The 12,694-nt window shown below is 49.2% G+C and overlaps 1 pseudogene; it reads left to right on the top strand.

Annotated features, from left to right (window-relative positions):
- Positions 1-7,388: 7,388 nt before the first annotated feature.
- On the top strand, positions 7,389-8,320 carry LOC131559845 (olfactory receptor 14C36-like; annotated as a pseudogene).
- The last annotated feature ends 4,374 nt before the right edge of the window (positions 8,321-12,694 follow it).

Here is a 12,694-nt window from a genome sequence, read left to right as displayed (position 1 = left end):
AATGGGTGAATGTAGGGATGTTAGCATCTTTGAAATGGGTCTTAATGTCTCTACTAACTTCAAGAAACATTTTAACTACAGAGGCCGGACAGCTTGGTATAGGAACGTGCTTCTTGTTGACGGAGTGACAAAACTATTCTTTGTTTTCTTAAAAAGGAAAAAAAGCTCGGAAGTTTCTCTCCTCAATTATGTGAAAAGACATTTCATAGGAAGCCTCCTGAAACAGAAAAGGGTCTGCACAAGCCTGAACTTCTGAACTCTGGGTTAAAATCACTGGTTCAAGAGGGGAATATAGGGTAGGGGGTTCAAAAAGTCTGTATCGTCTGAGTACCTCAGCCAATGGGGAAAGGAAGGGGGCAACATGTGGCTAGGAGCTTTGATAAAAGGAGGCTGATCCCTCTTGAAACTTCGAGGAGAAAACTCCATGGGCATGTGCCCTGGTGGATTCTCTCCCTTTATTCCATTAAAGTTGAAGGACTCTGCTGTCTCCTTTATAGACACTGGCTTTTCACAGTGTGATTTTCCGTACATGACACCATGGAACACCACAGAACCAAGGAGCCATTGTGACACATCAAGGCCCTGTTTGAACAGAAAAACCATTGCTGACAGTACAGAACTCATGGAACCAAGGGGCCATTGGAACAATGCACATCCAAGGACACCGTGGTGACACTATGGAACCTCATGGAATCAGGGAGACCATTGTGATACTCTGGTACCTCATAGAATCAGGGGGACCATTACGAAATTCAGGACCCCTGTGGAACCAAGGGTCAAGGATGAAGCTGTGGGGCCCGTAGAACCAAGGAGCCATTGGGACACAGTGGGGCCGCAGGGAGCTGAGGAGCCATGGTGACACTGCAAGGCCTCAGGGAAGCATGGGGCTATTGTGACACTACAGAAGAAAGGAGAACAATGTGACACTCCAGGGCCCTATGGAACCAAGGGCACAGGGAACAGGTGTGGCTGGTTTGGCCTCCCAGGGGCTGCTGGACAGGTCTGGCTGACCTTGGCATGTCAAGGCTGCTTCTCCTCTTCCCCTGAAGCGCTGGGACTCTGGGCTTTCCTTCCTATGGGAGAGAATTGTCCTTGCCCTCCAGGAGCTCATGGCCAAAACTGGGATTCCTCCCCCAAATATTTTTATATGCAAAGATTGTTCCCAGATGAAATCTGCCAGGAGAGACAGATCTGGATGCCTTGGCCACCCAGGGGCCACCTCTCATCTGCCTTTGAAACACTGGGATCATGTGCTTTTCTTTCTTATGGGAAAAAACCATCCATCTCGACCAGGTGCCCATGGCCAAAATTGAGAATCTGCCTCCAGAATTCCCAACATCCAAGGATAGCTCCCAGACAAAAGCTGCCAGGACTGATAAGTCTGGCTGGCCTTGGCTTTCTGAGGGCTGGCACTCATCTGCCTCTGAAACACTAGGGATTTGTGCTTTCCTTCCTAATGAAAAGGACTTGTCTTCCTGTCCAAGCACCCATAGCCAAAACTGAGATTCCACCTCCAAAATGCCCTATGTCCAAGGAGAGTCCCTAGATGAAAGGTGCCAGGACAGACAGATCTGGCTGTGTTGGCCTAAGGGTGGCCACCTCTCATCTTCTTCAAAAACACTTAGACTTGGCTTTTTTTTTTTTTTTGGTAAAAACCATCCATCCTGACCCAGTGCTCATAGCCAAACCTGGAATTCTACCTCCAAAACTCTGTACATCCAAGGATTGCTCCCAAATGAAAGCCAGACAGGTCTAGCTGCCCTTGCCACTTGGGAGCTGTCCCTCACCTGCCTCAAAAACCTGTGGCTCAATACTTTCCTTCCTATGAAAAAGAACCATCCTTCTTCTCAAGGAGTCCAAAGTCAAAATTGAGATTTCTCCTCTGAAATTCCAAATATCCAAGGACTCCTCTATGACAAAAGCTGCCATGACAATCAGATCTGGCTGGCTTGGGAGCCAGGACAGGAGCCACCTGTCTCCTCTTCTGGCTTTGAAACACTTGGGCTCCGTGCTTTCCTTCCTATGAAAAAGAACTGTCGTTCTTATCTACAAAGAAATGGCCAAAATTGGGATTCCACCTCGCAAATTCCCTATATCCAAGGGTTGCTTTCATACAAAAGCAATTAGAACAGAGAGGCCTGGCTGACTTAGGCCTCTGATGGCCACCTTTCATTTGCCCCTCAAATATCGGTGTTCCCTGCTTTCCTTCCTATGTAAAAGAACCGTCCTTCTCCTCCAGGTGTCCATGTCTGAAATTGGGATTCCACCTCCAAAATTCTGCATATCCAAGGGTTGCTCCCAGGTAAATCTGTCAGTACCATCAAGTCTGGCCGGCCTTGGCCTCTGGTGGATGCCCCTGCAACACTGGGGTTGGGTTCCTTCCTTCCCATGGAGATCCTGGGACACTGTGGGGACCTCATGGAACCAAGGGGATCCTTGTGGTACCACTGGAGCCCATGGAACCAAGGGGATCATTGTGGCACCACTGGAGCCCATGCAACCAAGGAGCCATTGTAACACAGCGGGGCTTCATGGAACCCAGAGACCATTATGACTCTGTGGGGCCTGATGGAACCATGGAGACCATTGTGACCTTTCAGGGCCTCATGTCACCAAGGGGGCATTATGACACCTCAGGTCCTCATGGAAGCAAGGGACCATTGGGACACTGTGGGGACCCATGGAACCGAGGGAACAGGGAGCAGGTCTGGCTGCAAGCACTGAGCCTGCAGGCCCCAGGTGAGATATGAACTCTTTCAGTGCTTCCATCCTCCCTCGAGTGAGAGAAAAGGACAAAGTGCAGGCACATAGAGGAGCAACATGAAGACACCGAGGTCAGTGAAGAGGAAGTTGAGTCCCAGATGGGAGGGATGAGGAGATGTCCTGATCTTGGGGCTGAAATCCTCTTGTAAAGCTATGGAGAAGGATGTAACTGATACATCAGACTCTCTTTTTCCCTGTATCGCATTGAAAAGTACAAGGAAATTACTTGTTCAGCAAAGGCCTCCATGCTAAAGCAAATGTTGAAGTAGCTGTGATCCCATGAGAAGTTAGAACACTGAAAAAGTGAAGAGTGATGAGATCCTGTGCTTTCAGAGGGAAAAGAAAAAGACCTCTGTTCTCAGAGATGAAGATGATTTCAGAAATAGATGAGGAGAACCTTTGCTCTTAAACAACTCATCATTAAACTAATACCCCATAAGTTGACTTGGCCCACAAACACAACTGTAAAAGAGCTTTGAAAAACTGGGAGGGATGTCACAATTGCAGATTTTTTCTGGGCAGTTGCTATTCATGGAAATTGAGAGCCACAACAGAAGTGTTTCTTCTGGAGCAGTCTCCATAGCATGAAAGAGAGACTCCTCTCCCTAAGTGAACTAAAGAAAGACTATTCTAGTTGGGGTAAACTGACTGAAAATTCTAGGTTTGTCTCTTTTTATTGTCAGTAAGAAAGAAAAGGTTGTAGGGAGAGGAGAAGTGCTCTGAAAGTTTTGTTCTTATTACTCTTTCTTTTAGTTGCTATTAATGAACTTTTCCTTACACCCTTTAAAGTTTTGAGCCTGCTTTGCCGTTCTCCTAATCTCATCACACAGGAGGAAATGAGTAAGTATATTCTAGTGAGTGCACTGGTAATTAGCCCATACTGGACCTAATGAGACGGAGTGGAGATCCATTCTGAATTAGGTGAAGTGCCTGGAAGAGGTTAGAGGTCTGTAGGGCCAAAGCTGAAAGAAAAGCCGCATTCCAGAGACAGCAAGGAGACAGAGAAAGAAAAACAGAAATTACCGCAAGGTCGATCTGCCCCAGACCTAGGAATTCCTCTGATAAAGAAGAACTAGTGCTAAATGTCACGCGGAATGAATATGTATGAACTTATTGTGAAACTGTATGCATATGCATTTGGGAGGGGGATAAAAGACGACCTGAGATCTTCAGAGGTACGCATGCCTTGTTGGGGGACTTGCGTCCGGCGCGTGTCGTAAAATAAACATACCGGGCTTTACAACTTTTATAAAGTTGTGAGGTTTCTTCTTTTCTCCGCAAAACACTACTACAATAATTGCTGCATTCTCCAAGAAATATTAAACTGGTGAACCAAACCACTACAGAAATATTTCTGATGAACTGCACTAGAGCAGAGGGAAATCAAGGCAGAGCCATGGTTTGTCAGGACTTGCTTGATCCTAATGAGCCCCATAGTGCATTTGGAGCTGAGCCCTGGAACCTCAGGGCCTGAGAGGAGATTGCACAAACCTTTCGAGGAGTCAAAGTCAGAAGACAACCCCAAAGGTTCTCAAATCATGGATGTGTCCCACTGAGATCCATCCCCTACACAGGCTCCTAATGGACTCCTTGGAGGAGAGAATTGGAGGCCAGGATGGCACAAAAACCTCTCAGAGATTCAGTGTGGAAAGGAAAATCCAGAGTACCTTAAAAATCTTGAGTATCTCAAAGTATTAATGAGCCCCACTACATGTCAGTACAAAGCTCTCAAGGGACTTGTTAAAGCAGATAATTGGGGCCATGATTGCAGAAACCTCTCACAGTGTCTGTATCAAAAGAGAAACACCAAGTACATTAAAATAACTGAAGTACTTTGAAGCATTAATGAGCCCAACTGAGTGTTGTTACACACAAACCCTCTCCAGGGACTCATTACAGCAGATAATTGGAGGCCATGATTTCACAAATCTCTCAGAGACTCAGTGTCGGAAGAAAAATCCATAAAAGTACCTAAAACTATCCTTAAATCCATAAAGTACCTTAAAAACCTTGAGTATCTCAAGCCATTAATGAGCCCCACTGAGTGTCAGTACAAAGCTTTCCTGGGACTCATTAAAGCAGATAATTGGGGCCATGATTGCAAAACCTCTCACACAGTGTGTATCAAAAGGGAAACACCAAGTACCTTAAAATAACTGAAGTACCCTGTAGTATTAATGAGCCCCACTGAGTGTTGTTACTGACAAAGCCTCTCCAGGGAATAATTACCACATATAATTGGAGGCCATGATTGCATAAAGCTCTCAGAGACTCCAAGGCAAAAGCCAAACCCAAAGTCCTTTGAAAAACTCTGTGAGCATTAAGGAGCCCCCAGGGCCATTACTGAGCAAGGCTCCCCAGGGACTCCTTCCAGCAGATCCTTGAGGCCACTGGGATGTGGGCTAGGGGGGGATGCTGAAGGCAGGACAAGGGGCTGACAGTGTCCAGCCTGGCTGGGGCTGTGCCAGGAGGCCCCAGTGCCTCAGGACAAGGTGTCTCCTCACAGCCCTTATTGGCACAGACCCTGATGCTGTGCCCCAGGACACCAAGACTTGGCTTCCCTTTGTCCCCACCTGTCATCACTGCCTCCAGTTCTCTGCTCTGCCTGGGGCCTGGGGACACTTTCTCAGTCGTGTCCCTCAGTGGGACCCATTAAAAGTCCAAGAAACTTTGGAGTTGGATTCTGACTTGGAGATCTCGAGAGGTTTCTTCAGCTCCTTCTCAGGGACTGATATTCAGGGCCTGAGCACAAAGCCCCAGAGGCTCATTAAAGTCCTGGTGCTGTGTCTGTGCTGCTGAGCTGGGCTGGGCTCCTGGCACAGAGGCAGCTCCTGGTAACCAAGAGGAGCTTCAAAAGCACATTTCTCTTGATGAGCAGCTCTTCTTCCAGCCCAGCAGGGCTGGGGCACTGACTGCAGCCATCCCGGGCACAGCACAGAGGCACAGAGAGCGTCAATCAGTCAGGGCTGGGAAGGTGCTGAGAAGTGCCTGGGGCAGAATCACTGCCAGCCCTTGGCATAGGAACCTCTGGCTGCAGGACAATGCAGCTGCAGCTCCTGGAGCCATCTCCTGCAGCTGGAACATCCCAGTGCCTACAGATGCTGTGAGTACAACTCTGAGTATTTTTGGTGCAGGGGAGGTGAAATGCTCATTAAGGTCTGATATGCTGAGGGGTTCTAATCAGTCATAGAATATTTCCAGGTCAAGGATTTTAACAAAAATGAGAAAATTTCCTAAGACTTTGAAATCAGTTTCCTGCTTTTGGAGAATGGCAGGAAGGGGGGATAAATATTAAAGGTAGTTTATGAATTATTAATTATGAATTTTGACAAGTGTCTGAGACATCTGAACTGTTACTTTTGGTGATTATAGGGTCACAGGAGATCCCTAATATGCTTTCAGCCTTTCTGTCCATGGACAGCACCAGCATCCCCTTTGCTGGACCCATCAGGCTCAGTCTGAGCTGTCCTTTCTCCAAACTACAAACAGAACCTGCCCCCAGTGTGTGCCCTGCAAACATGCAGGGTTCTGTATGGCCAAGGAGAGTGCACAGAGATTTGTGAGTGTTGGCAGGGAGAGATCAGGCACAGGGAAGTACCTGCAGGAGGAAAATCTGCAGGAAGCAGAGAGAAGATCAGGCAAGGAGAGAAAACAAAACCCAGAGATGCTGTGGCAGGGAGAGTTTAGAGATGCCCACAGGACCCCCTCCAGTGCAGCCCCTCCCTCTGAACAAGCCCCCTCCCTCCTGTGCCCCCAGCCCAGCCTCTGCCCTCAGGGCCGGGGCTCCAAGGCGTGCAGCCCCTCCTGTGCAGGCAGAGCTGCAGCAGAGCCGTGGGGCAGCTCTGCAGCCCAGGGTCCAGTTCCCTCTGCAGAGCGCATGGTTGGGAGCAGCTGCCCGGCACTGGGGGCTCTGGCAGGGGGCACAGCTGGCTCAGGGTGACACTGTCCCCAGTGCCCAGCTCTGGGCAATGCTGTCAGTCCAGCCAGGGAAGGAGCTGCATCTCCCTCAATCCAATGCCATCATAAGGACACTTGGGAGTCTCCCTGAGATTTCAATCCAAGCTGGGAGCTCCAATCCAGGGTGCAAACCTGTCCTAGAGCATCTCTGAGTTATAAGATTAATGGGGAAAGGCAGAGGTGCTGTGACACTGAAAATGCTGCTATTGGGTTGGTGAAATGAGCAAGGCGAATCCATGGCTACAAATGTGGTTCTGGGCTGTGATGGACACATCTCCTCTCAGCAGTGCCTGGTGACATTTTAGGGGAAGCATGGCAAGGTTATCACCCTCCACCAGAGAAAGGTTAAAGCCCAAGGAAACTCGGAACAGGTCAGAATGACAGACCATCTCCCCTCAGTCTCCACTCATCACTTTGCTTCCCAGAAATTGCTCTGTTCTCCCTGAGTCAAGTAGAAATGCTGAGGGTTTCCTGATATCCAAGAATACCAGGAATAACATTGGGGAGCTTATAAAGAAAACCTCAGATCTTGAAAATACTAAAGACCATATCTGTGTGTTCCAGAGGTGGGTGTGTAGGAAATGGCTTTGATTTTGGTTACAGGAATCTCCTCCAACTTTTCACTGTCCTTTTCTGCATGAACAGGTCCCTGTGCCCAGCCACAGCAAATGTCCAACAGCAGCTCCATCAGGCACTTCCTCCTCCTGGCCTTAGCAGACACGTGGTAGCTGCAGCTCCTGCACTTCTGCCTCTTGCTGGGCATCTCCCTGGCTGCCCTCCTGGGCAACGGCCTCATCATCAGCGCCGTAGCCTGCGGCCACCACCTGCACACGCCCATGTTCTTCTTCCTGCTCAACCTGGCCCTCAGCGACCTGGGCTCCATCTGCACCACTGTCCCCAAAGCCATGCACAATTCCCTCTGGGACACAAGGACTATCTCCTACACAGGATGTGCTGCTCAGCTCTTTTTCTTTATCTTCTTCATCTCAGAAGAGCTTTTCCTCCTGAGCGTCATGTGCTACGACCGGTACGTGTCCATTTGCAAACCCCTGCACTACGGGACCCTCCTGGGCAGCAGAGCTTGTGCCCACATGGCAGCAGCTGCCTTGGCCAGTGCCTTTCTCAACGCTCTCATGCACACAGCCAATACATTTTCCTTGCCCCTGTGCCATGGCAATGCCCTGGGCCAGTTCTTCTGTGAAATCCCACAGATCCTGAAGCTCTCCTGCTCACACTCCAACTTTAAAGAACTGGGGCTCATTGCTGTAATTGCGTCTTTTGGACTTGGATGTTTTTGTTCATTGTTTTCTCCTATGTGCAGATCTTCAAGGCTGTTCTGAGGATCCCCTCTGAGCAGGGACGGCACAAAGCCTTTTCCACGTGCCTCCCTCACCTGGCTGTTCTCTCCCTATTCCTCAGCACTCTAATCTTTGCTCACTTGAAACCCCCCTCCATGTCCTTCCCATCCCTGGATCTGGCCCTGTCAGTTCTGTACTCGGTGGTGCCTCCAGCCCTGAACCCCCTCACCTACAGCCTGAGGAACCAGGAGCTCAAGGCTGCAGTGTGGACACTGATGACTGGATGCTTTCAGAAACATTAAACTGCTGGCCAGTGTTTGCAAATCACTTGTAATAAAAGTTATTTTTGATATTTCTTGTTGGTTTGGTTGTGGGTTTTCTTCCCCTTTTTTTAGGTTTTTCATATTGTCCATAATTAAATATCAGTGTTTGGGCCGTTTCTCATTTTCTTTCTCTCCACCTTCCCTGAGCCCACAGACTGTGTCATGGAGCACTCCGTGGGTGCATTAGGCCCCAGAGCACCACAGTGGACCCCTGGTTCTGTGGGGCTGCACGGTGTCACCATGGTCCTCTTAGTTCCACTAGGCCCTGCAGTGTCACAATGGCCCCAGAATATCCCAGTCATCACAGAATGACAGAATCAAATAGGCTGGACAAGACCTTTGAGATGATCAAGTCCAACCAATGCCATAATACTGCCTTGTTACCCAGAGCGTGTCACTAAGTGCCACTGGAGAGGGGCAGTGACACTGCCACCCCCTCCCCGGCCAGCCCATTCCAATTCCCATTTACCCTTTCTGTGAAGAACTTCTTCCTATTGCCCATCATAAACCTCCCCAGGTGCAGCTTAAGGCTGTGTCTTCTTGTCCTGCCCTCCAGCAGATCCACACTCACACCCAGCTTGGTCCCATCTGCAATTTTTGAATGGTGGACTCGATCCCCTCACCCAGATCATCAGTGAAGATATTAAACAGGACTGGGCCCAGCACAGATCCCTGGGGGACACCACCAGTGCCTGGACACCAGCTGGGTGCAGCACCATCCCCACCACTCTCTGGGCCCAGTCTCCAGCCAGCTCTTTGCCCTGGGAGGGGTGAACATGTCCAAGCCATGGGCTGCAGTTTTTCCAGGGAATTCTGTGGCTCATGGTTTTAAAGGCTTTGAAGTCCAGGCACACAACATCCACAGCATTTCCTGCATCCATAGGTGGGTCACCTGGTCATAAAAGGAGACCAGGTTGGCCAGGCATGACCTGCCACCCCTAAATCCACGCTGGCTGGCTCTGATCCCTTGGCCATACCATGGGTGCCCTGTGATGGCACTCAAGGTGATCTGTTCCATAACCTTGCCAGGCACCCAGGTCAGGCTGACAGGCCTGGAGTTCCCCAGCTCCTTCTTCCAGCCCTTCTTGGGGACGGGCTCACATTGGCACCTCCAGTGCTCTGGAACCTCCCCACTGAGCAAGGACTGATGGTAAATGTTGGAGAGCAGCCTGGGGAGCTCATCCACCAGCTCGTTCATCCCCCTAGGATGGATTCCATCCGATCCCATAAACCTGGGAGCATCTGATTGGCTCAGCAGGTCAGCAACTTCTTCCTCCTAGATTCCAGGGGGCTGTTTTGCTCCCTGTGCCCACCTACCAGCTCAGGAGAGCACTTGTCCTGAGGACAGCCTGCCCTAATATTGAACATTGAGACATACAAGGTATTAAGCAGCTCAGCCTTTCCTTATCTTTAGTTACTATATTCTACACTGTGTCAAAAAAAAAAAAAAGTAGAGGTTCTCCTTATCCCATATTTTGCTAAAAATTTATTTCTAGAAACATATTCTACTATTTTTCACAGAAGTGGCCAGGTTAAGCTCTAATTGATCTTTCACCTCTCAGCTTTTCTTTCTGCATGACCTAGCAAGATCCTTAAGAATTTCCTAAGTTGCCTGACCTTTTGTCCAAAGTTGATACTCTCTCTTTTTTCCCCTGAGTTCCCACAAAAGCTGCACGGCCAGCCAGGCCAATCATTTTCCTCACTAGCTCATCTTTTGCCACACAGGCTGCTCCTTCCCCCTTAAGATTACTTTCTTGAAATGTGTCCATCCTTCCTGGACCCCTTTATTTTTAAAGGCTGTTTCCCCTTTAAAAAAATCAGTACCTGATTTGGTACTCCCCAAATCAGCATCCTAAATAGGCCAAAGTCTGCCCTTCCTAATTCCAGTGCAGAAGTTTTCTTGCTGCCCCTCCTTTCAACAACATTGAAAACTTGATTATTTCATTGTCACCCTGTCCCAGGCAGCCTCTGAACCCCACATCTGCCACCAGCCCTTCTCTGTTTGTGAACAGCAGCAGACAGAGCTTTCCTTGGCAGTGGGAGTGTTACCAAAAATTCGGTAAAACAGAAAACTCCTTAACACCAGTGTAGCATTAAGAATCAGCATTCTTTATTCAGTTGGATGCACAGGGGAGAGCTCCTCCCAAAGCCATGCAGGCTGAGTGCAGGAAAGTTTCTCTTTATTTTCTCTATTTTGCACAGATATTCATTGATTTTCCTGGACTAAATTTACATATGATAATCATTTCACCAAAATCATTAACATATTTCCCATCCTCTATACCCATGTGTTCTTCTCTTCTGGGGGTCTCTCTGCTGGTCGTGGACCCCAGTGTTCCAGTGGGTCTGGCTGAGCTGGGAGGACACTGAGGCTGCTGAACTTCCAGTTCCCCTTCTCACACAATGGGCATTGTGTGGTTTCCAGAGGCCTGGGGTTGTGGAGAGCAAGCTCCAGGTGTCAGCTCACCTGGTGGAGACAATTGATCATCTGTTGACATGAAGTCATAGAGTGGGCTATGATATCACAGAGTGGAGAATGGGAGGTCATGGAGAAGCTACAGCATCATAGATTGCATTTATGACATCACAGAGCAAGCTGTGACAGCAGAGGGCAGCAGTCTGACATCACAGAGCAACTAGGACACCACAGAGTTGGCTGTGACATCAGAGACCAGCTGTGTGACATTAGAGAATGGGCTGTGACATCCCAGAGCAGGCTGTGACATCCCAGAGGGGCTGTGTGACATCCCAGCAGGGCTGTGTCAGGTCACTGGGTTGGTCACTCTGCCTCAGCTCCCCCTCACAGTTTCTCCCAACAAGTTCAATGCTGTTCATGCCCAGCAGGGTCCCTGTCCCCCAGGATCCCCCCGGCCCACCTGGAGCCACAGCCTCCACCAAAGGATGTTCCACAGGATCCACCCCAGAGCCTGACAGGGGACAAGGGGCCAGGGCTGTGTGACCAGGACAGCAAGGACAGGGATTATCCAGGTCACTGTGGCCTGGGTTGGGTTTCTCAGGGCAGGAAAGATGTTTGGCAGCTGGAGCAGGGTCTGGGAAGGGCCTCCAAGGTGGGGCTGGAGCCCTTGGGCTGTGAGCAGAGGCTGAGGGAGCTGGGCTGGTCCAGCCTGGAGCAGGGAAGGCTGACGGGCTCCTCATGCCAGCCTGGCAGTGCCAGTGAGGAGGGGATGGAGAACACAGAGCCAGGCTCTTCACCGGGGGCTGGGGGGAGACAAAAGCCGATGGGTGGGGGGGAAAGAGGGGAGATCAGCCAGGGCATGAGGAGATGAAATGAGTCAGGCTGCTTTCAGCATTTCCTCAACACCAAGAGCAGCCTGACCTCCCTTCTCCATCCACCACTGATATATTTGCAAATCAGGAATTGTTTGAGCTGTTCTGTCCTCAGTCCAGGACAAGAATCCTGATACAAGAACTTAATTGTGTTTATATCTATCACAGAACCACATTAGTCAAAAATTAATTTTAGTATGCAAATCAATTGTGAACAGTGGACTCATCAGACATGCTGGGACATTGCACATAGCTCAGAGAAGAGTTTGGAATTGTGTGATTGTTATTTTAATGGTGTAATTTTTATTAAGTTATATCCTGTTCAACTGTGGTCTGTTGGCTAGGTCCAGTGTGGGCTGGAGGGAGCTCAGATTTGCACAAGGCTGCTCTGAATGCCAGCCTTGGATGGGGAAAATGGTGGGGTGGGTGTAGGGACAGAGTCTGATTGATTGTCAGCCATGAAAGGTCTTGATTTTCATACCCAGTCAAACTGCATGAGGAGGTACTTGGATTCAATGTCAATTGGAGATTGCACATTTCAATGAATTACTAGTAAAAAAAAAATTACAGGACCTAAAAAGAAATTTTCTTGCTGTTTTTTTAAATTCAGGGTATTCACATTGAATTGGCTTCTGAAATCTGACTAATTAACCACACGTTTGATTTGAACAAATTATTAATTAAATCAAATTATTCCCAGAAGCTTAGCTTGTTTAGCTGTTCTGAATGTTAATGAGCCCTGGGACACTGAATTCCTGCACTGAAGAGCTGAAGGCTGAACAAGCCTCTGGAGTAGGAAAATTCAGCAGCAGCCTCCAAGGTGCTGAGGATGTCAGCAGCCCCCACTGAGGCCATCCCTGCCCAGAGACCGTGGGGGAATGGGCAGACAAGGAGAGCATCCCTGGGGCTGGGGCAGCACAACTCAGAGGCACCAGCGGCTCCAGCTGGGAAATGGAGTGTGGAATGTGGCTGGGAAAGCCCTGCCTGGGCTGGGCCAAGCAGGACACACAAGCCCTGACTTCCATCCAGTAGAAAACTCTGTCAAGGAGATATTTAAAAGGAATT

This window comes from Ammospiza caudacuta, chromosome 7 (assembly GCF_027887145.1).
Source record: "Ammospiza caudacuta isolate bAmmCau1 chromosome 7, bAmmCau1.pri, whole genome shotgun sequence".
NCBI classification, from domain to species: Eukaryota; Metazoa; Chordata; class Aves; order Passeriformes; family Passerellidae; genus Ammospiza; species Ammospiza caudacuta.
Note: the sequence above shows the minus strand (reverse complement) of the source record. Positions and strands in the feature narration are given on the sequence as shown.